Genomic DNA, 25,228 nt, shown 5'->3' with positions numbered 1-25,228 from the left:
CCGGCCTCCTTAGTGCTTATTACTGTAAGCATTTTTGCTTGACTACTGTGCATGGAGCCACCGATGTTAGTAAGCAGTGCCTCTGGTATGTAAGATCAGAGCCAGAAGGCTTAGCACCTTGCAGAATCGAGTCCTTAATCAGCAAGGGTTTGTTACAATCAATTCTTCTGATCTTATACAGAAATTTGAATGATAACATGAAAAGAAAAATCTGCTTTAATCAGCACATCCTTTTCAATCACATTCTCATATTTAATCTAAGGTTGCCAAGGTTTCCATTTGATACAGACCTTTCAAAACCCCTGTATGTGTTCATTTGGCTTTCCTGTATTTGCCACCTAAGAAATAATTACATCCCATGCTCCTTGCAGATATAAGGAAATCATTTTTTTTCTACATTTAAAAAAGTAACAGTGGAGTGTCTTATCTATTAAGTAGAAAGCCTAAGTGGAGTGAGAGATTACCGCATGTTTGGACTTGAACATTTGCAGAAATATGAAGCATTTGCTTGAAAAATGAGCACAGACACTGGCAAAAAAGACACAGAATTTCACAGACTATAATTTTTATTTTCATTATTTTAAACAGAGAGGAATAAAATGTTATTTAGGTATGGCCTGTAGGGAAATGATAACATTATTAAAATAGCTAGCATGCCAAAGTCTTCAGTCTTTTTAAGATGTAGGCTTCTTATTCATGCATAAAGAGACTCTTTTCATTTTCTTTCTGAACATCTTAGGATCTGTTATAAAAAAGGTGCACGTTTCAAAAAGAAAAGCACCTTTTCTGATAAAAGGAAAAACTGTATCACCCAGCTTTGAAAAAATACCTTAAGGTTTAATGTCCCTTTAAGGTGGCTTGCGTGCAGGTCTTAAGTTAAAGGAGTGTGCCTAAAGTCTACATGAATTGCTACAAACACATTTAAAAGACAAGGTGGGTGAGGTAATATCTTTTATTGGACCAACTTCTCTTGGTGAGAGAGACCAGCTTTTGATCCACACAGAGCTCTTCTTCAGGTATAGGAAAGGCAGAAGGAGCTCTGTGTGGCTCGAAAGCTGGTCTCTCTCATCAACAGAAGTTGGTCCAATAAAAGGTATTACCTCACCCACCTTGTCTCTTTAACATCCTGGGACTGACACCGCTGCAACTACACTGCATACTACAAACACATTTGACCTTTACTCAAATAACAAGCTACATTACAAATTCAAATTAAACCATCTACTGTATCTGAATGGGAGCAGAAAAACCACAAGCATGTATCATCCATGCACATAATATCCCTAATACATTACACAGTTGTGTTGCTTCAGAATTACAGGAATTTTTCACCAGTTTAACAAACGTTAAAGATTATGGAGCTAATTCTCTGCTGGCAGAACTCCACTGACTTCAATGAAGTTACACCACCAGGAAATTTGGCCCAACCTGTGTAATGTTCACTGCATGTGTGCATGCTGAAGGCTCTCCTGGATGTTAGTGATATTTTATTAGCCATGCTCTCATTTAATCATTTAACCACATACTGCTAAAATTATTAACTGTTCTTTGAAATGTGCTCACCTAGCTGATTTGGGATGATTTTTTTTTTTTTAAGTATAGGAATTACCTCAAGAGGAAATATTTCTTATTTGCAGAGATATACAGCTCAAATGTCCTTTTACTGAAGCCTCATATGTCTATCTTTTATTCTCTTATGTGAAATTTATTACACAGAGAATATTTCAATTTAGAAAGCTGGCTAGCTTCCAACATGGAAGCAATTCTTCTGTCTGAAGCATGAGGTGCCAGGGGAAGCTATATAATCTATTCTGAGAGAGATCTTGCATTACAAATTTTATATATATATATAATCCCCCCCCCGCCCCCCAGGTTTTTTAGTGTGAAGTGCAGCTGGCAACAAAAAGCCTTGCCCTTTGAAACACAACAGAATAGGGCCAATAATTAAAGGATCATTACAGGCTGAATGGAAAGCCACCTGAAATGTGATGTGATCATATACCAGGTATCCAGAAATGCCCAGTACCTGGAGAGTGATGTTAATGCCTATGGACATTTCCTGTCACATACACAGTTGTGCAGACAATAGAACAGAAGAAGAACAAATACCCTCAGAATTTTTTAAATTATTTGTTCTGTTATTCATCTTTTAATAAGGAGATACTGAATTCTTGAGGACGTCAAGTTGAATGGCAAGATTTATAGATCCAATGTACCACGCTGAGGCCATTGTTTTACTTAAGGAACAATACATCTCATCTTGCTGTTCACCCAAATATGAAGTCTATACATATGTGAATGTGTGTGGGAATACATGTGTGCACACAGACACACGTATGTTTACATAATCTCAAGGCTGTTCCCACTGATGTCACTGGGGACAGGATTGGGCCCTCATTGTTCCAATCATTCGAGCAGCAGGGCTGGAATTCCAGCTTGCTACATACATTTCCGGAAATTTTCTTTTCTTTTAAGCTAACATTCTAAAGCAGAGAGTAAATTAAACCCCACTACTCCTCACCTCCTGAGAGGAGACTAATAGTTTCATTTAACTCAGTGCAGCCACTTACCTCGCGGAAGCAAATTAGATAACGTGATGACTCCTCACCTAACAATTTTCAGTCAGTCATGACAGCACGTTTCCATCTATGGCCCATGAGTGACTCAATATTATTTGCTCTCTTAAAATCTTCCTATTCCTTATTTTTTTATTAAAAAGAATATACAGAAACAGCAAGTTGTGCAGATGCATGAAAGTTGTTTCCACGGGATTACTTTGCTGTAACCTCCATCCTTCCTTGCCCACTCCTCTTTCCACTTTGCCCTCAATTGTTGTGTCATGTGTAAAACTTAAGCCATGTCTACACTTACAAGCGTACAGTGGAACCGCTGTACTGATACAGCTGAGCTCTCCCGTCGACATAATAAAACCAGCTCAGTGAGTGGCAGTAGCTATGTTGGCGGGAGACGTTCTCCTGCTGACATAGCGCTGTGCAGATTAGAGCTTATGCTGGCAAAATTCATGCCACTCAGGAGGGTGGTTTTTTCACACCCCTGAGTGACAAAAGTTTTGCCGACATAAGTGCTAGTGTAGACATGGCCTTAGATTCTAAGCTCTTCTGTGAAGCACTGGCACATCTCATGGGTGCTATAAAAGAAACAAATACACATATATTGTTCTTAATTATAGACCAGCATGATGACCTTGGGGGAGAACACTTCCTGAGTATTAACAACGTGCTGAGTGGCTAAGGGCCTTCTGCTACACTCCTGGTTATCGACTCCTTACTGCAAGTCATTGATCCCTCAGGATTCCTTCTTCCCTTTCTGTGGAAAAACATGTGGAAGATGAACAGATTTGTGAGCGATCTGGGGAGTCATGGCTGCACCCCACCCATCCTTCTACAGTGCAGGGCATGTGGATATATGGAAAGGTCAAAGGTGGGCCAACTAGTGTAGGCTAGGGATTTAAATGAAACGGTGAATCAAAAACAGGTTCCCAGCCTGATACACAGACAACAGGCTGTGCGCCTCACAGTTCCCTACCCTCATCCTGGCAGCACAGTTAGTAGATTGGTTAGATTTCTGTTAGCCTTTAAAAGCGGCAGGTTTTTTTTGCACATACCAGTAGTTCCTTTATTTTACCAAATACCAAATGAAAAAAAATTAAAAAGCATGAATAGTTACACACATTTTTTAGGCAAAAAAAAGTCACTGGGATTTTTAAAAAATCCTTTGTTTAACTTGAAAGAAATTCAATCATTTTGCCAAGGGAACATATCGCTTTGCGCACACCTAAGTCTGAGCAGAGTTCCATTATTGAACAGTAAACAGTGCAGAAGATTTTGACACAGAAGATTTTGCATGGAAGACTGGCCAATGGCAAGTGGGCTAGCATAGTGACAGCTTTCTTTATCTATATTTGTTAGTGTCCTACAGTTTCTTTCTGTCAGAGAACTTGGGCAGGCGCTGTCAAAAAGAGGCCTGTGTCTGGCAATATTTTGAACTTTTTTGTTTTATTGATAAATAAAACATGAGAAGGTACAAGAGCATTTGGAGCCAGTCCTCTTCTATGGCTCAGTGTCTCATGAGCTGCAACATGAAGCCTCTTAAACTGAGTATGTTTCCGGATCTTCACAGTAGGTCAAGCATCAAACTGTTTTGGCAGTGAGCTGGGAAATGTTAGTTACCTACTAACTACCAGCTATAATCACACCCAAGAGGGAAACACAGAGAACGCGTCTGCATACATGCATGTTCAGTGAAGCTCTCACATTCATCCAGAGCAGTAGCCGAGACCTTTCTGTATTAACATTTCACAGACACTACTTGATGTCAAGTTTAAAAACAATAAAAAGTATGTGTAGTTGTTATAGGCAGGATACCACATAATAAATAGTAACACTACTTAGCACTTGTCATCCATATATCTCAAAGTATTTTACAAATAGGGAAAATGAGGCACAAAGGGGTCAAGTGACTTGCTCAAATTCAAACAGCAGGTCAAGGGCAGAGAGGACTATAGATAGCAGAGAAAAATCATGATCATCAGAATGATTTAAAGATGAACATTCACATGCAACGTTTTGGCCTGATTTTCTATCTGGGCTTTACCAGGTTACCCTTTGGTGCCCATAGTTTTGCTACAACAAATATTTGTAGGTGCAGTTTTGCATCTATGATTATTTGTGGGTGTAGCTCAGGTCATTTAAACACTATTTGCGGACCCAGTCTGGTTCTTAGGGTATGTCTATACTGCCCGCCGGATCGGCGGGCAGCAATTGATCCAGCGGGGGTCAATTTATCGTGTCTAGTCTAGACATGATAAATCAACCCCCGAGCACTCTCTCGTCGACTCCTGTACTCCACCTCTGCGAGAGGCGCAGGCAGAGTCAATGGGGGAGCGGCAGCTGTCAACTCACCGCAGAGAAGACACCGTGGTGAGTAGGTCTAAGTACATCAACTTCAGCTACATTATTCACGTAGTTGAAGTTGCGTAACTTAGATCGATCCCCCCCCCTCAGTGTAGACCAGGCGTTAAGATGCTCCACTGACCTAAATTGTACCTGCAGATAATTACAAGGAGAATAATGGTGGTTAGCTTTGGAAAATCTAGCCTTCTCCTTCCAATGAAAGGTATGTCTGCAGTGTTACTGGACCAGAACCATGATGTCCTTTGAGACTTCTTCACAAATAAATAACAGTGTCAAACCGTGAAGATGTGAAAATGCAAAAAGCAAGACTCAAACCATTGAGACCACGTCAGAGAACAACAAATGGTTGTACTGTGACATGCTGCATAACTCAATGGGAAGGAAAATACAAAGATTACAGAAAAGATGTTATGATAACTTACAGCCAATGTCTGGTGCTCTGAGTAATAGTCTGAGCAGGAAAATCCCTAAACAATTGTGAATAAGCCAGTGACATTTAAAACAAAAATACAAGCAACATATTTCACTAGCTTAGATCATTTTTCTGTACTTTAATTATTAAACTGCCTTCTTTACTTGTGATTTCTTCCATATACCTTGGCAATCAATTTGTATACTTTAATGATAAGCTGCATAATGTGTCAGTTCACTTTCATATTGCATTAATTTAGCAGTCTTCTTTTCAATTCAGTCTTGTTTAATTATTGATGCATACAGTTCCTTTTACATATCCACTTTCATACTTTTCCACTTGATCTGAAGCTATATAATTGATCAAGAAACATAATATGAATGCATACTAGTCCATAAGGGTTAACCTTGTTCCAGCATAGTACCATTATAGAACAGATTATTAGTCCAGCTAATTCGCCTTTGCTAGCAGCCAATATCTGATATTTCAGAAAAAGGTGTAAATCCCACAATGCATCAGGCCAACTGTGTAATGGGTCATTGAGAGTAGTGATGAGGTGACAGATTTCCAATCTAGCACATGATCAGTTCATACCAAGAGGCATGAGGATTGATATTCATAATATTTTTTTTAACCTAGTTGAAAATGTTTTTATTATTGCACTTTATTTTACTGACTTCAAAGTGTACTTTTGTTCCACATTAAAACAAACTAACATATTTTACCAATGCAACTGTATAATATAATGACTGTAGTATATTGTTTGTCTACAGACATTCACACACACACAGGTCAGAATTTTAAAAAGAGCACAACACTGAAAATTGGAATCTGATTTTCAAAAGAGCTCAACCTATTTAGGCACCAAATAAGTAACCACATTTTCAAAAGCTCTCAGTCAGCACATGGTGTCACAACGGGGTGCTTGAGTGCCCTTGAAAACCTAGCGCTAATTTTGGTTCCTAAACTGGAGCTGAGTTTTTTGAAAATTTAGGCCCAGTTGGGGCTCCTGAACAACTGGAAATCTGACCTGGGCCCCACATTAATAAAACATATCACCGGTTAATCTGAAAAGTCTGGTATGTTTCTAAACCATTGAAATGCAACACAAGAAGAGAAACACTTTCAGTTACTCTATTTCTATTTTACAAGTGTACGTTTATATAATTTATTTGGCTTTTCCAACATAGACCTACACAGAAATAAAGAAAGAAAAACATCAACTGTACGTATCAAGTGCTGATCCTGCAACTTGGTTTGTGCAGATGGACCTCTTCACCTGCACAGACCATCTTGCAGGATTGAGGCCTTTCTTTGATTGAAATTGTAAAGCCCTCAAATACTTCAGTAATGAGAGTGGTATAGCAGACATAATGATTATTTTAGCTCCATATAGATCAGGGGTTCTCAAACCGGGGGTCGGGATCCCTCAGGGGGTCACCAGGTTTTTACCTGGGGTGTTGCGAGCTGTCAGCCTTCACCCCAAACCCCGCTTTGCCTCCAGCATTTATAATGGTGTTAAATATATAAAAAAGTATTTTTAATTTATTAGGGGGGTGTAGAAGTCTCGGCCGAGGTTTGGCCCTCAGCGGGGCTGTGGGGTATCCCACCGCCTCGCTCTGGTCCGTCGTCAGTCCTGGTCCAGCGGTAGTGTGGGACAGCAAACACACGGTTAGGGGCTCAGACCATCAAGCAGGGGCTGAGTCAAGGGGTTTGTAGCAGCCCAGGCCCTAGGTCAGGGCAGGGCAGCAATCAAATAGTCAAGAACCCAGGCCCTTAAGCAGGGGCTGAGTCAATAAGCAAGAGGTCCCAGCCTCTCTAGGCCAGGGAAAAGGGGGATTCTGCCACCCAAGGAGTGGGTGGCAGGGGGGACGCAGGCCCTCCCACTCCACTGCGTCCCAGCCCGGGGCCCTAGCAGCGGTGGAAACTCGCTGCTGTCAGTGGGGATCCTGGCCGCAACACACTGACATAGGCTCTGGCAGTGCTGCAGCCAGACTGGGGTCGGCTGCCCCCGGGCTACTTACACACTCCCCCTCGTAGGGTACCTGGGCCGTACTAGTGTCCTCGGTGCTCTCCACCAGCATCGGTTCCTCCAGGTAGGTAGCAAAGGGTAGGTTCGGCTCCTCCTCGGGGTAGCTGGAAAGGGGCAGGCTCGGCTCCTCCTCGGGGTAGCTGGAAAGGGGCAGGCTCGGCCAGTCCTCCTCAGGGTAACGGGCGAGGGGTAGGCTCAGCTGGCCTGGTGAGTCAGCAGGCCGGTTGCAGCCCGCTGCTGTCTCCCAAGTGGGAGCTCGGCCACAGACGTCTGCTCTCTCTGCTGGCTTGTTCTCCACTGAGCTCTGCAGGCAGGCTTTTATACTTCCGGGTCGGCACCGTGACCTCTGAGGGGCGGGCACCGGACCCGGTGGCTCCGCCCACGTTGGTGTTAGGGGAGGTTTGGCCCTCAGTGGGGCTGTGGGGTATCCCACCGCCTCGCTACAGGGGGTCACACTCAGAGGCTTGCTATACGAAAGGGGTCACCAGTACAAAAGTTTGAGACCCACTGATATAGATGGTGCCTAGGGGTGTTGTAGCCCATAAAGCCAGTTTGCTAGCTTGCTATATTGCATAATGTGTTTTCTTTATTGGTTTGATTCATATTATTTTGTTATCATATCCTAGTATTATTGAGTCATCTTATTTTCTTGAGTTTTGTTTATGTTGAATTCCAGTATGTACTATTCATAATAGTTATTCATGGTTATTCATGGCTGTAACGCAAGCAACCTACAGGTCTATATCCTCTATGATTAGCTAGAGCAAGTCAGTATGAGTGTTTGCAACCTTTGGCATAGATAAATGGCCTACCAGTCGCCCCCCTTTACTTTGGGGAAATGAATGGGGAACCGAACAAAGAACTGAATCTGTTTACCTTAGGTCTGAAACAGACTGGTAACTGCAGGGCACACCGCAGAACGTGGAAGTCAGAAGTAAGGCTAAGGGTAATGGTTTCGGGAATGAGATAATCGATATTAATACATAAGAATATATGTCAGAACATGTTAACCTAGAGTAAGTGTACCCGAAGATTTATTTGGGTGAGGAAATAAGATTTGGGCATGGCAGGTTGGGCCTGGATTAAGGCAGTGTAGGACCCTATAAAAGGGCAAACAACCATGCAGGGTGGTCACTTTTTCCTATCTTCTATCAAGCTATCAGCTCAGCTTTCCAATACAGCCTAGCTACTCAACACTCAAGGCTCGAGCATGCCAGAGACGAGGCTGGTCCTCTGTCTCCTACTACCAGGTCTTCAGGGAACGGTGTGAGTATGCTAGTTTAAGTAGTCTTTTAGAATAGAGATGTTACCACCAGGGGTCATAGAAGTGTATTACTTCTTTGTGACTCTGTGTTCAATAGCATTTATTGTTCTTTCATTCATATTAATAAAGATCTTATCAATTTATTATTGTCCTCTGTGTAAGTGTCCTTGCCACACAACCTGAGAGTCCTCACACGATATTGAACCCTCTGTATTCTCTAACCCTGTAGCCTGAATTGGGACAAGAACCTAAAATATCTTCTGATCAGGCCAGTGGCGAGCCATAGTAAACAAGTCCATAAATTCAGATCAACAGTGCCTTTGCCAGCCAGCACCCCCTCATGGCTGTGGCAACTCTGCCTCAGTTTCCCCACTCCAGCAACGAGTCATTTGGCCCCGTGCTGGGTGGCTTCCCTCTATCTGGCTGGGTCATTTACACTCTGTTTTCTTCCAGGGCAATAGAGTCGGAAAGAAAAGGAGCCCAATGACCCTAATGAAGAGTTGATAATATCAGGCCCCTGCAGAGTCCTGACCCCTTTTGCTCCAAGGATCATATGGAAACCAGGCCTGCCCACTCCTCTGGGGTCCAGCCAGGCAATCTGTGTTGAGCAGCTGGGATCAGTTCGCTACATTCCCTTGCTACCTCCTAGGGCTGCTTCCTACTTTGCCTCTCTGGAGGCCTTTTCCAGGCTCATATTCTCCGATTCTCCCTCTCTGACTTCCTAGCCAGCTTCCTGCCAGTCTACTACTGAAAAAGTCTCATCTGAGTAGTCCCTCGGTCGCTCTGGCAGCCACTCCTCTCCTTTGATCACAGATCCATAGATTCCAAGGCCAGAAGGGACCACTGTGATCATCTAGTCTGACCTCCCATATAACACAGGCCACAGAACTAGGGTGACCAGATAGCAAGTGTGAAAAATCGTGACGGGGGCGAGGCGGGGATAATAGGCGCCTATATAAGACAAAGCCCCAAATATCGGGACTGTCCCTATAAAATTGGGACATCTGGTCACCCTACACAGAACTTCCCCAAAATAATTCCTAGGGCAGATCTTTTAGAAAAGCATCCAATCTTGATTTAAAAATTGCCAATGATGGAGAATCCACCACAACCCTTGGTAAATTGTTCCAATGGTCAACTATTCTCACAGTTAAAAATGTACAATTTATTTCTAGTCTGAATTTATTTGGCTTCAACTTCCAGCCATTGGATCCTGTTATACCTTTCTCTGCTAAATTGAAGAGCTCATTATTAAATATTTCTTCTTCATGTAATTACTAACAGACAGTATCAAGTCACCCCTTCACCCTTGAGTCTATCAATATACGGCCTGTTTTCTAATCCTTTAATCATTCTCATGGCTCTTCTCTGAACCCCCTCCAATTTATCAATGTCCTTGAATTGTGGACACCAGAACTGGACACAATATTTCAGCAGTGGTTGTACCAGTGCCAAATACGGAGGTAAAATAACCTTTCTACTCCTACTCAAGATTCCCCTATTTATGCATCCAAGGCTCGCATTAGCCCCTTTGACCACAGCATCACATTAGGAGCTCATGTTCAGCTCATTACCCACCATGACTCCCACATCTTTTTCAGAGTCTCTGCTTCCCAGGATAAAGTCCCCCATTGTGTAAGTATGGCCTACATCCTTTGTTCCTAGATGTATATATTTACATTGAGCCATTTTAAATCACATTGTTTGCTGCAGCCTATTTTACCAAGCAATCCAAATCTGCAGCCTTCTAATCGCCCAGCAGTTGCTAACCCAGCGATTACCAGCAGCTAAGAAAACAGCAGCCTACTTGTTAACCTCTTGGTGGCTGTGGTACAATGGGGTCTATACCCCATGGCAGATGGGTCTAAGACCAAACCCCAACCTAAACATGGTACAGGTTTTTTGAGCACTGAGTTTTTGAAATCTAGATCCAAACTTTGTGGCTTGGGCCCATCTCCAGGGTCCTTCTTATGTATTTGTTACAAACACTGCTGACCAAGGTGAGTATTTCATTACTTGGTAAAATTTCTATGTACTTTGGTGGCAGAGATGCATACAACTTGCTGACTGTATAGCAGGGTTATATAACACATTTAATTTGGGCTCATTTACATAACTGGCAAAACAAAGTCACATATGGCATGTAATAAAAGCAACTTAATACTTTACAGAAGAGCTTTACATTTCAAGTGGCACATTTAACGGAACGTATGCATTTTGTAAACGGGCCTGCTTTTTAGAAACTATCCCCACTGTTGTTCTACTTGGGATGTTGCTGAGTGACGTTCAGATGACATTGGTTGTGCTGTAGTCCATACCAGGCAGACCATAAAATTGTAGAATCATAGAAATGCAGGGCTGGAAAGGACCTTGAGAGGTCATCAAGTCCAGCCCCCTGCACTGAGGCAGAATAAAATAAACCTAGCCCTACCCTAATAGATGTTTGTCTAACCTGTTCATAAGACCGTCAGTGACTGGGATTCCACAACCTCCCTTGGAAGCCTATTGCAGACCTTAACTTCTATTATAGTTGGAAAGTTTTTCCTAATATTTAACCTAAAACTCCCTTGTTGCAGATTAAGCCCCTTACTTCTTGTCCTACCTTCAGTGGACATGGAGAACAACTGACCACAGTCCTCTTTATAACAGCCCTGAACATATTTGAGTCCCCCCTCAGTCTTCTTTTCTCAAGACTAAATATGTCCATTTAACCTTTCCTCGTGGGTCAGGTTTTCTAAATCTTTTATCATTTTTGTTGCTCGGCTCTGGACTCCCTCCAATTTGTCCACATCTTTCCTAAAGCGTGGCACCCAGAATTGGACACAGTACTCCAGCTGAGGCTTCACCCAATGAGTAGAGCGGGACAATTACCTGCTGTTCCTTACATACGACATCCCTGTTAATACAATCCAGAATGATATTAACCTCTTTTGCAAGTGCATCACATTGTTGACTCATATTCAATTTGTGGCCCAGCTCTTTTTCAGCAGTACTACCACCCAGTCAGTTATTCCCGATTTTATAGTTGTGCATTCAACCATGATAACATTGTCATTACCTACCCCAATTGCAAGCAAGGTAGAAGGACGCCAACATCCAGAACAAACATCTAATGGAGAACCCAAGTAAAGAACCCAGTGGCTTTTCCCTCCCAGGGAAAATATGGTCCACTTTGAACCGCATCCACATACTACACGGCAGGTGCACCTACCTCCTCCAGAAATTATCATAACCTGGTGGTATCTCTGCCATCCACTCCATGTCACCAGAGACAATCAATTGGATCACTAACCTAGACTTGTATCATCTAACATTACTGTTTTTAAGCCACATGGAAGAAGGAAAAGATTTTTAGAAAGTGTTCAGTACCCACCCTCTGAAAATCTGGCTTCTTTAAAGTATTTGAAGTTGGGCACTCAAAAATTGAGGCATGAAAACGTACTTGTCACTTTTGAAAATCTTTCCCAAGGAATTTATTCAGTCCAATATATGATTATGGTCAAATTGACAAGAAGTGCCCTCAAGTTATTACCATCATGATGAAATGTCTGATGAGATATTTTGAGAAACAGATGTGGTGAGGGTGAGAATGTTTACTTTTATTATCTGCGAAGAAAGAGGAGTAGCTGCTATATGCATCTTCTGGGGATATGGATGGGAATTTCTGACAGAATAGGAGATCAGCAGGGATCCTAGATATCTGTTAGCCACCGAAAAATGAGGAAAAATGTGGAATTTGCGTTTTTACAGAGTATCTTTAGTTTTTTGCATTTTATGAAAAAATAAAAACATATATTAACAATTAACTACATTTTACTGAAAGTATCAATGTCACTTATTAAATGCGCGCAACCTCTCCCTCTTGTGGTGGATTTTTGAATGTGCTTTAAATTTGCACCGAAACCCCGTTTATCCGATCTAATTGGGACCAGGGCCAGATCGGATAATCAAAAATTGTGATAATCAGGAGAATTGGCGAAGAGTTTTCTATCCCTTATTTTCAGATGTGGAGAAAGGGTACAGCTAAAAGGATACGACGTTGGTAAAGGTGACCTGCCAGTGGAGTTAACTAAATTCCATCAGTTTTAGCAATGTGTGCTGGCGGCCCCATCTCACCACACTAGCACAGGGGCCAAGCAGCACCTTAACAACTGCCAGCATTTTAGGTCGGTAACATCCAGTCCCGTTCCTGCCTGCCAGCTTCCAGAACGATGCTGATGATGTCAGCAAACATGGAACCCTGCTAGACCACGCAGCAAGCACGCACGTGTCTCTTTTCACTCTTTGGCACGGTGAGGCAGAATAGTACATGCTGGGATGCTACATACATTGTTATGGGGAAGGGAGCTGGCAGACTGGATGCCCTGGGACGTAAAGGGTGGTGGGGTGGAGAGCCCACAAATGCATTTCAGATAATTAACTGGGTTTTATTAATTCCATCTTTTGAGACAGCTACCCATAATGAAGCTTCATAAACTGTACTTTCTGTCAGGCAACTCACTATCACCATGACATTTCTTTTTTATTACTCTTTTAGGAAGGAACACAAGAGATATGCTGCTAGATCACAGATAGGAAAACATTGCTATAGTGAACTGACTTCTGAGTGGGATCAGGAGACCTGTATTCTAATCCTGGCTGTGCCACTGACTCCCTGTGTTACATATGTGCAAAGTACTATAGTTATCTTCCTCCTTCCCCTATATGAATTTGGATAATCTCAGAGGCAAAATAATGAGTCTTCAGACGCTGTCTGGACCAAAGCACCAGTCAAAGCACTGAGAAAAATCCATGACCTCATTACGTTCTGAAAGTGGCAATCATGCTTTCTTTCTCCTCATCTGTATTGCGGTGTATGACCACGTACGGCAGACAGGCCGTTGCAATAGGGTGGCATGCACTACAGAAATGGTAGCTTTAATTGCACAAGCTCTTTGTACAGCCCACCTCAGATTTTGCCATTTGTGTTTGGGAGCCTCATTAACTCTGGGTGTGCAGTGAGGCTTCTGAACCAGAGGCTGATAATGGGCAGAGTCAGTACTGAGTGCACCCATGTCAAACAGAACGTACAAGAGCCTCACCTATACTTTGGGAAGACAATAGGCCAGCCATCCGCCTCTTCCTGGGTTGCTGCTGCCATCACCTAACCTATTGTTTGTTCCTCGGTTGTTGGGTAAAAGAAAGAGCGAGAGAGAGACAGGAAGAGGGAAGATCAAGGAACACCTAGGGGTCAGATCCAGAATTGCAAAGTATCCCCTGCTCTTGAAAACCCTGGACTGAAGCAGAAGATAGTGCTATAGCTCATGAATAAGGAAGCACTAGAGCTGCATGAGTGCCGATGGAATGGGAGCACACAGCTGTTTTCTGGTATTATAAAGAGTTAGACTTGAGATCACCATTGTCCGGTGTATGTAAGACATAACGCTAGCATGTACCCATGTCCGGAACACTAAGGGTACAGCTACACTGCAATTAGACACTCATGATTGGCCCACGACAGCTGACTTGGGCTCACAGGGCTGTTTAACTGTGGTGTAGATATTCAGGTTCGGGCTGGAGCCTGAGCTCTGGGACCCTCCCACCATGCAGGGTCCGACAGTCTGGGTTCCAGCCCGAGCCCAAATGTCTACACCGCAAGTACATGGCCTCTTTTCCCAAGTCAGCTGGCATAAGCCAGCCACGGGTTTTTAATTTCAGTTTAGACATACCCTTAGTGGCAGAGTTTACATAATGTGCACATACTCCCCTTCACTGGGGAAAAATGTATTTAACCCCCCTCCCCCATTGGAGAAAAAATAGGATGGAGAAAAGAAAGAGACTGGCCTGTTTAACTGTTACACTGCAAGTTACATTAGTGGCAGAAATGTCTGAAAACACCAGGGAACAGTTTTCCTCCATAACCTCTACATGGCAGGGATGAGCCTGAACCAGGTCCAAAGACCCACAACTTTTGCATGTGGAGTCCCAGGGCCAGATTCACATAGGTAATTAGGCCATTACCTCTGCAAAATAAAAAACAAAAGCAAAACTGGTGCTTTAGCTGATTATTATTTATAGGGAGAAAGCATACACTTTCCCATGGGACCTGTTGAAAATCTGCCCCATCAAATGTTTGCTGAAAACAATTGCTTTAATTAGATTCCTTTGAACATGATCTGGTTACTTTGCAAACCAGCAATGCTAAACACTGTGACCCAGTTTAATACGTTTTTCAAAGTTTGTTGCAGATATAATTATGCTTCTATGAACTAGAATAATCTAAAACATTTGATGCATAATATTTTGCGGTGAGTAAACAGACGTTAAATTGCAGATAGTTTGCAAACAACAGTTCTTACAAGTGCATGAAATAAAACTTGCACTTAAACAACAGAAGTTAAATGGACTTTTTTTAAAATTTATTGTTCTATTTTTAACACTTTTATAAGCAAAATTACTTAAATTTTCTCCTTAAAAGAAAGATCAGACATAATCTTTACTTGTTCCTTTTTGCCCTGGTCTTGTTCTTCCTACTCAAAAGATGTTGGCTGGGTTACTGTCTTGAAATGAGTAGCCTTCTTTTATTATAAGAAACACTAATAAATAACAAAATTTTAATAATTAATAATATGCAGGGTCACCTAAATGAGGCACAGAGAGATTAGGACACAGATGCTCAAAGGTATTTAGGTACCTAACTCCTACTGATTGTAATCCAGTCTGTATTATTTGAATAGGAATTGCAAGATTGGGCCATAAAGGATTTCAGTGGGAAAGGCGCATACATACTTTGAGGAGCTGGGTCTAAATGACTTACACAAGGTCACACAAAATCAGTGGGAGAACCAGAAACAGGACATAGGAACAGGAATAGGATACAAGAATCTTGATTTCCAGTCCTGTGCTGTAAGTAATTGCCACAAATCACTGTCTGCCCATGTACCATAAACAGTAATATTATACTACATACACCTCTACCTCAATATAATGCTGTCCTCGGGAGCCAAAAAATCTTACCGCGTTATAGGTGAAACCGCGTTATATCGAACTTGTTTTGATCCACCGGAGTGCGCAGCCCCGCCTCCCCGGAGCACTGCTTTACCGCCTTATATCCAAATTTGTGTTATATTGGGTCGTGTTATATCGGGGTAGAGGTGTATTATCTTCATCCCCTGTGCAAAGTCAGAATATCTGCGCTTTTGCAAAGGTCCTCTGTATATGTTGAGAATGGACTCCTTCTATTCCAGATACAAACCAACTAAGGTTCATAATAATAAATCACATTATAGAACTGTCCTGCAGCTGCAGCAATAGAGAACCATGCTTTGTGCTCCACCTCTCTCACATAACAGGTAATTTCTGTCACAGAATCATGTCATGCATCACACAAGCATTAGGTGTGGGTACTGAATGCGTAGAATCCATGAATGATGCTCCCCTCCTCTGCAAGGTGTGAATGAGGGAGCTGAAGAGTGGGTCATCATCTTTGTAGTTGTGGACTCACTGGACAGTCCCTTGCTTCTGCTTTCTGCATTACTCATGAGAGATCGGTCACACATTGGTAGAAGTACTCTATAGTGCACTAGGGGGACATGGAGTAGTTCCTCAGCATGGCCTATCTGTCCCTTGAAAAGTGAAACCACTAACATTCCACTGTCTTCAGGTCTATCCATACCCTTAAAGAAGAGGGACAAGGTTTCATCTAACTGGTAGAAAATCTTCAGTGCTTTGTCTTTACAAACCCTCCTCTGATCCTCAGATAGACAAATGACAATTTAAAGCATGTATTGTAGGGTTTCTCAGGGAACTGTTATTTAATATCTATGCGCTTCATGCATTATATGCATAACACAGCAAACAGTGAAGACTTGAATCAAGAAATCATTTTCCTGATCTTTGTGAGCAAATTAGTACAGTAATTCCACAGCTCTACACTTTGCTCACTTACACATATCTTTAAATTAAAAGTTAACTCATGGCCAATGTATGGCATTGGCAGCGTCAGGCCCTTACACAGCACATGATGAAAACTGTTTTAGTGCCTATTCTATGGAAAAACACAATTCCGAACCTACAGTGGATGATAAGGGACTGACGTCTGCCAGTCATGTCTGGAAAGGAGTACTGCGTAACATGTCAAAGTTCAGTTTATATAGGAAGGATGTATTGTTTTCCTGTTTCGCTTGTTAAATATGAAAGGTACCAGCATGATTTCCCAGAAGATTAAAATCCTCTGTTCAGAGATCAAGTACACAGCAGGACATCCAAGCGCAAGGTTCCTTACCCTACCTGCCCAATGTGCCTTAACTCTGAGCTAGAAGGATCATCCCAAGAGGATGAGACCTATTTCATTTTCATCCAGTCCTCATCCCTAGGCTGAGACAAGGATGCCAGTTAGCGCAAAGACAGGTAGTGGCTTTTGTTATAGCAACAACTGTCCATGAGAAAATGGACTGAGGCCACCAACTCAGTTCACTCAAGCCACTGAAGCACCATCAGAAAGTAATGATTTTTAGCAACTGTCAGTAACGGGTAGGATTTGAACAGATTACCATTAGCTGACAGGGCTTGGTGTCTCATTACAAGTACCCTGAGGAATCCTGTCTACCAAAGGGAAAATAAGAATGGCCAGACTGGGTCAGACCAATGATCCACCTGCCTAGTATCCTGTCTTCTGACTGGCTGGTGCAGGATGCTTCAGAGGGAATGAACAAAACAGGGTAATGTATTGAGTGATCCATCCCGTCATCCTGTCCCAGCTTCTGGCAGTCAGAGATTTACGGACACCCAGAGCATGGGGTTGCATCTTGGCTAATAGTCACTGATGGACCTGTCCTCCATGAACTTATCCAATTCTTTTTTTGAACCCAGTTATACTTTTGGCCTTCACGACATCCCTTGCGAATGAGTTTCACAGGTTGATGGTGCGTTGTGTGAAGAGTTACTTCCTTTTGTTTGTTTTAAACCTGCTGCCTATTCATTTCATTGGGTGAAACCCTGGTTCTTGAGTTATGTGAAGCGGAAATAACACTTCCATATTTGCTTTCGCCACACCATTCACGATATTATAGACCTCTATTATATCACCCCTTTGTTGTCCCTTTTCTAAGATGAACAGTCCCAGTCTCTGTAATCTCTTCTGATATGAAAACTGTTCCATACCCCTAGTCATTTTTTTGCCATTCTCTGTACTTTTTCCAATTCTCAGATATCTTTTTTTGAGATGGGGCAACCAGAACTGCATACAGTATTCAAGTTGTGGGCACACCATGGATTTATATAGTGGCATTATGATATTTTCTGTCTTATTATCTACCTCTTTCCTAATAGTTCCTAACATTTTGTTAGCTTTTATTATTTCTTTTTGTTTGGCACAGACTTGCCAGGTGCACTAGTTTCAGTGAGGTTTTTGTAAGAGTGCATTTCTTTCCTGAAGGACCCATATAATACATCATGGTATCTTGGGCTACTTTTACAGTAACCGTGCATTTATTGTTAAATAAAAGGCTGTCAAAAATCAAGAAAATTTTAGTCCACTCACAGATTCTCCCCACTGACCTGTCTGCTGGATTATCTGCCTAAAACTAAAACATTTGGGGTACGAGAGGAGATCACAATTCCAAAGATTGTCATTGGCTGCTGGAGCTAGTGACCAGATGGAACATCTACAAAACAGCCATTAATCTTATCCTGCTGCATGGAGCAGTTTGTGGCCAGGCTTCAGTGAGTAATCCCTTTATTCACTAGGCACTTTTGATATGGTATAACATCACTGACAGCCAATCAGAAAGCTCCAGAGTTTTATGAAGTTTACAATTCTGTATGTCATAAAATCTCTCAAACCTGATAAAGGGATGGCGCTGTGCTCTAGAAACAATTATTGTTCATAAGGAAACCTCCAGCCTATTCCAACAAGCATTCGGTCACAGTGTTTTTACATTATTTGGTTTGAAACTGAACAAACTGTCTCCGTCATTCCTGTGTGTCACATCCTTATTACATGGTGCCAGAAGAAAACTTGAAGATTGGTGGTGATTCTGCTAATAACGCGGGTGGTATTGTCACTCTGAGTTTACACGTTAGGAATTTTTGCCATTTAGGGACAATGCAAATGGAACATCAAATAGAAAGGTGAAATAGCATACAATTTTATCTTGAGAAGAACATTTCTCTAAAAGCTCAGATTGACTATGAAAGTATGCCTAACGCACATATAATCATGGTGTCTAGCTGGAAATAATGCACTTTCTTAAATAGCATCTAACAAAACCCACCATGCAACAGAATAAAATGACAAACATTAAGGGGCCCCAAGCTGCTCTCAAGCCAAGACCCAAAGTCTATGTGAGTTGCATCTCATTATTTATTGTTTACATTGTGATATTAACTAAAATGTACAAGGCACAGTATAGACTGAAGGCAGCATATGGCCTGTAGTAAATACTCCCTTTGCCCAATTACTGTCCATTTTAAGTGCAAGGATGGTTTCTTTTCTTGTTCAAAAGATATATTCTTCTGTTGTTTATGTGCACATTGCTTGGCCAAGCGGCATTCAATGCATCATCCAAGGGTCGCTTACACCAGCAAGACAGCACGGAGTGTCCCCTTCTCTGGGGCATACCTTCTGGCAGGAGAGGGAGTCAGGAAGAGGTGGTGTAGACCTTGCTAACCTGGCTATAAGCTAGCCAGAAAATCCTAGCTGTCCAGTTAGGCCAGCTTCCCATTCCTTTAGTGTCACTGTAGACTATGGCCCATCAAGAGGGGATGAATCCCCCGCTATGATCGTATAAACAGACGTGAACTGAAAGGCTTTTCCGAAAATCTAAACTCAAAAAGCATTTAAGATTTAACATTAACATTTAGTTAGCCTTAAAATGACTGATAAGTGCATTTTAAAAAAACAAGCAGGAAGGATTTTTTGGTTTCTTCCTACCAAAAGCAGAGGTTCTCTGCTAACACAATGCTCGGTGAAGGATTCAGTGTTTGCAAAATTAGGAAAGGATTTTCAAATAATACATTTGGTTTGATAATTTATTTGTAAATTCAAGATTACCCACTTGTTCTGTTCCAATCCAGTCCATCAGGAGTGAAATGGGCCCTCTGAGGATTTAGTTTCTTAGCAAGTATTTCTGCATTTATAATTTTTAAAGCATTTCATTTAAATTATTTAGTTTCTAAGTCCATTGCCTTTGAAAAACAAGGTACTGATGTTCCAAGAAGGCATCTATGTAATTACAATCATCCTTACCACAGCTATTTTTTCTTAATTAGGATATTTGCTGATAAATCCACTTGCCCATCTCCAGCATGTAAAAACTGAACTATGGTATTAACCAGGAATATCCGATTAATTTCACCTCTGTATGAATCCTGCAATAGTTAAGACTTTGAGGAGACTATTTAATGGAAGATTTTTAATCATACGTTTAATACATGGGTTATTAAAATGAAAGAGCTTCTGATTTTGCTCAATTTAAATCCTGCTAAACTTTTCATTAGGATACGTACAATTATTAACAGCATCAAAAACTGGGGATCAAATTATGTTAAGGAAGCACAAAGAACAGTCAGAAGTATAATTAAGACTAGTTTGTACCAATAAAAAAAAATTGGTATCGTAGATTTGTTTAACTATGTCAATGTCAGCAAAGGAATAGAAATTGTGAGATGATAAAACCAAGCTTCGCTCAGTACATATTTGTAATTCAAGTATTCCAGCTTCAGGAAAAGTCTTCAAAGCATATGGGGATGCTATTAACAAAGGGCTCTTACCACAGTAAATGCATTACAGGGGTCTTGGGGCAGTATGACTCTGCCAAGATCCCCTTGAGGAGATTCGCCTTTATGATGCTGGCAGAGCAGGTGCCAGCTCATGCCAAGGCCCCGGGCTTCCCCAAACACTGACAAATGCATAAGCTGGAATCAGTCTGGCTCACCTGTGTTTTAGTATTGTTAAAACAAGTATTAAATTTATAAAAATGTGTTTAGGCTTTATGAAATGCTAGTAGGATGCTGCATGTATTAACCTTACTTATAACAGCTATACCCCACATTATAAGGTAATATTTATATGTTTGCTTGGTAACTATTAAAGTATTTGTTCTGAAACTGTAAACCCAATCAGGAGAGAAGCATTACCAAGTGAAAAATCCTAGTTTACCACAAGAGATGTCATCTCCTCTCCAACAAAAGAAAGGCCCATAGACCTCAGACAAGCCATGGTTTAACATCAGTGGACAAAAGACTTTGTTGATTGTTCCCCCATGCCCATCAAGAGGACACATGCACAAGAACTTGTCCCATCAGCTTGAACTCTGGGGGAACGGAGTAAAAATCCTTGTTAAGAAGAAGCTGTTGTTATTTCTATGCAGCTTGAACTATGAGGGGTGAAGATTTCTAAACATAAGCAAGAGTTCCCCAGTGCTTCGCCTGGGTTATCCCTAAAGAGCATAGAGAGCTTGCATATTACAGCAGATTCTATTACACTTTTGAAACCTAAGACTGTAACTCATTTGTGTGTGTATGTTTACCTGCTTTAATCTTGTAAATAACTCTCATTTCTTTTCTTAGTTAATAAATATTTAGTTAGTTTATTATAGGATTGGCTACAAGTGTTGTCTTAGGGATGAGATCTGAGGTAGAACTGATCTGGGGTAAGTGACCGATCCTTTGGGACTGGGAGTAATCTGAATATTGCTGTGATTTTTGGTGTGAGGTAAGCATGCTTCACTGGCAAGATAGACCTGAGCAACCAAGGGGACTGTCTGTGACTCCACGTTTAGGCTGTTGTAGTGCCTAAGGAGTTCACACTTGATAGTCGGTTGGTGAAATTTAAGTATAGAACTCACAACCAGTTTGGGGTTTGTGCCCTGCTTAACAGTCTGCCCTGAGGCTGGTACTCACACTTGTGAGCCCCTCCAGACAGCATGACACCTTATGTTGCTCTGTCAGCAGGATAGGGTTTTATTGCCTCTTTCCCATCATGGAATAGGCCTGAAGGCCTGCCCCAAAACGTATGGATCCTGGGGGATCAGCAGGAGGCCAGAGTCTCTGCAGCAGCAGCCATCTGACCATTAGCAACATGCAGTGTTGCTAACTCTTGCAATTTTATCAAGAGTGTCATGATATTTGGTGTTTTTCTTAAATCCCTGGCTCCTGGAGGCATGTGATTAAGTGGGAATCTCAGTTTTCATTTAAAAAAAAGTAAGGGGTTTAGCCCTCATGGTTGTGGCCTAAAGCTTAAAAATGTGACTTGAGTGCATCCTTAAGGTTCTTCATTTTAAAGAAATATTCTGGATATATGGGGCTCAATAGCCATGGCAGACAGGCCACCTAGGAGAAGGGACTCAGATTTCAAACCAAGAATGTCATCCAGTTTGTAAAAGTTGTACCTTTCACAAAGACTCTATGGGTCTTTGTCTTCAGGGAGTACATCAGTACAATGGTAGGGCTGTTCCCTGGAAGCAATGCATGACCACCTCCCTGGAAAACTGGAAAATGGGGAAAGCCTACTGCATTCTGGGTGCATGTGGCTAAAGAAATGAGTCTGAGAACTACATTTGACTTCTCTGAATGTGGGAACAATGACTGGGAAATCAAGTGAAGTAACTGAGATATTTAAAAGAAGACGTGTGCACATTGCCTGCATACAAGAAACAAAATGGAAGGGATCAAAATCCATGAACATTGGGAGAGTTACCAGAGTTATCATGGCTCAATCAAGGAGGAATGGAGTAGGAATAATCATAGCAGAAATATTACAGGATAAGGTAGCAAACATCCAAAGGAAGAGTGACCAGATGATGCAAGTTAGAGAACTGAGCAGAGAACAAATATTTAATGTTATATGTGGAGACACACCACAGGTTGGTTGTATGATTGAGGAAGAGGAGGAGGAATTCCAGATAGCGCTGGACCAAGTGATAGGTGAAGTATGACAAGCAGAGTACTTGATTATCAGAGCAGATCTCAATGGACATGTGGGAGAACACAATGAGGGCTACGATGACTGTCATGGAGGATGAGGCTTTGGAACCAGAAATAAAGAAATCTTAGTTAGCCAAAGCCGATGGTCTGATTGTTGCCAATACATACTTTGTGATGAGGGAAGAGCACTTAATTATATACAACAATGGTGCCAACAGGTCCCAGATTCCAAGATTACTTCCTGACAAGGGAAGAGATGTAAAAAACATTAGAGACTGTAAAGTGAGCCCAGGAGAGCAGATTGCAGAGCAACATAGATGGTTTGTAATGGACTTCTGTGTGAAAAGGCTAGTGGGAGACAAAAGATGAGGTATGGAACACAGATTAAAGTGGTGGAGGCCCGTTGATGGGGAAGTTAGTCTGAGATTTAAGGATGAGGTTCTACGGTGGCTGGACAACCACCAAACCAACCAAAATGACACCAGCAAGGTTTGGGGGAAAATATCCAGACATATTACACAACAGCAAAAGCTGTCTGTGGCCAAAAGAAAGGAAGGAAACATCATGGCAAGGAGACACGACAGTAGTCCAGTGAAGTGCAGGAGGCAGTAAAGGAGGAGAAAAAAATTAAGCGATGGCAGAAAGTAAAAATGGCAGAAAGTTATGAGGGAATACAAGCTGGTAAAGAAAACCATAAAAATAGCAGTTGCAGAAGCTAATGGTCAGGCATTTAAAGCCTTATACGCAGAACTATTAACAGAGATAGGGGGAAAAGAAATATATAGCTCAGCCAAGATTAGGCAAAGAAGCATAGAGGACTTGGGGGCTGTGAAGTGTGTCAAAGATGAAAAGGCAGGAGCATTGATGGCAAACGGTGAAATCATTAGGAGATGGCAGTGATTTATGAGAAATTGCTCAATGAAAACAAAGTGAAAAAACCACTGAGGGAAGTATGAGCAAGCAACAATGTTACAAGACCTATCATCATGCTGGAGAATCAGACATGCTAAAGATGATGAAATGGGGGAAGGCAGTAGGACTGGACAATGTACCAATTGAGGCATTTAAAGCATTAGGCCATGAGGGAGTGGTGATAATGACAAACCTTTTCAGCTTAAGTCTCCGTCTTGGAAATTGCCTGACAAATGGAGGAAAAACACATTTGTATAAACAATGGATACCCCTGATACTTGAACAATGGATGCAGTGTTTGCAGTCTGAATATTGCAGGAGAAGTACAAGCAGAAACATAAGGAATTATACGTAAGTGTTTGTGGATTTACAGAAGACTTATGACAGAGTTCCCAGAGAATTGTTGCGGTCGTGCCTTCAGTCGCACAATCCGCTGGAGACATACATTCAGACCATCATGGACATGTAGGAGAGTAGCACAACAGTAGTGAGAAGCAGCTGTGGCTACAGTTGGTCATTCGCTATGAAAGTAGGCCTATATCAAGGATCAGCCTTAAACCGGTTCCTATTTGTAAGGACACCTTGATTTAGGAGATTAGAAGGGGACTCCATGGAGTATGCTTTTAATCAGTGACATTATATTGTATTATGAAGATAAATATGAACTGGAAAGGGACCTATGACTATGGAGGGCTGCATTAGAAGAAAATGGCTTAGGAATCAGTTGACAAAAGTCAGAACACATGCGATGCTTCACTGAGAGGGACAACCAGAACCCAGTACAATTACATGGTACAGAGTTAAAGTCTGTGCAACAATGTAAATACCTTGGTTTAGTGTTGAGCCACAATGAAAATGTGGATCTGGATGTTAGAAGCTGCATGAAGAGTGCTTGGGGTAAATTGAGGTAGTTGATGGGAATTCTCTGCAATAAGATCATGCCAAGTAAACTAAAGAGCGAAGTGTATACAATCATGAATAGCCCAGCCATGATGCTGGCCAGTGAGGAAGAGAGAAGAGCAACTACTTCACACAGCCAAAATGAGAATGCTCAGGTAAGGTGGGTTAGACGAGAGCTGATAGACTATACAATAAAACAGTTTGATGCAGCCATGATGCAGGTAGCCCCCATCACAGAATGCCGGAAGGAATATTGACTGAGATGGCTGGGTCATGTGAAATGATAAAATGTGGGATATGTTGGCCAGAGAGTTCAAGAGCTAATAGTCACAGACAAAGATCATGAGGAACACCTAGAAAAAGGTGGTTTGACATGCTGAAGCAAGACATGAAGAAGATTGGAAGACACACTTGACAAGGATGCTTGGAGATTAACTATAAGAGCCACCAACCCCAACTGACAGGACAAGGTGGAGGCAAAGGAGAAGAGGATTTTTTAAATTAAAAATGGTTTATACAATAGTGGGAGGAATATGACTTTAAAGGTGTTTTACTCTGAGAGGTAATTTTAAAAAAAATCATGATTTTTAAGTTAATCTCATGACTTTTTGGGTCTTGACTCATGACATTTATATGCTTAGGATTGGTGCTACTGGCATGGCTCCACTGGAACCATGCTATGAGGGGCTGTCCCTGGCGACCAATGCCCCAGGGAGCATCTTAGAGGCGGGGAGGAAGTGTTTCCTACTCCAGAAAAGATAAAACAAGTTCAGGCTGTATTCTTTTCCATGTAAACTCCATGGGACCAGAGGGAGGATAATATGCGACCAGGGGCTGCTAACAGGGAGTTTCGCAAGGGAGTTCTCCAG

The 25,228-nt window shown here is 41.8% G+C and overlaps 1 protein-coding gene across 1 annotated transcript in view; it reads right to left on the bottom strand.

Annotated features, from left to right (window-relative positions):
• LOC113406841 (microtubule-associated tumor suppressor candidate 2-like) overlaps nt 1-25,228 on the bottom strand; it is a 296,281-nt gene that overhangs the window by 140,818 nt on the left and 130,235 nt on the right. The gene's annotated exons all lie outside the window — the stretch shown is intronic.

This window comes from Terrapene carolina, unplaced genomic scaffold (genome assembly GCF_002925995.2).
Source record: "Terrapene carolina triunguis isolate 2854851 unplaced genomic scaffold, T_m_triunguis-2.0 Scaffold141, whole genome shotgun sequence".
In the NCBI taxonomy this organism is placed as follows: domain Eukaryota; kingdom Metazoa; phylum Chordata; order Testudines; family Emydidae; genus Terrapene; species Terrapene triunguis.
This window is presented reverse-complemented; position numbering and strand designations above follow the sequence as displayed.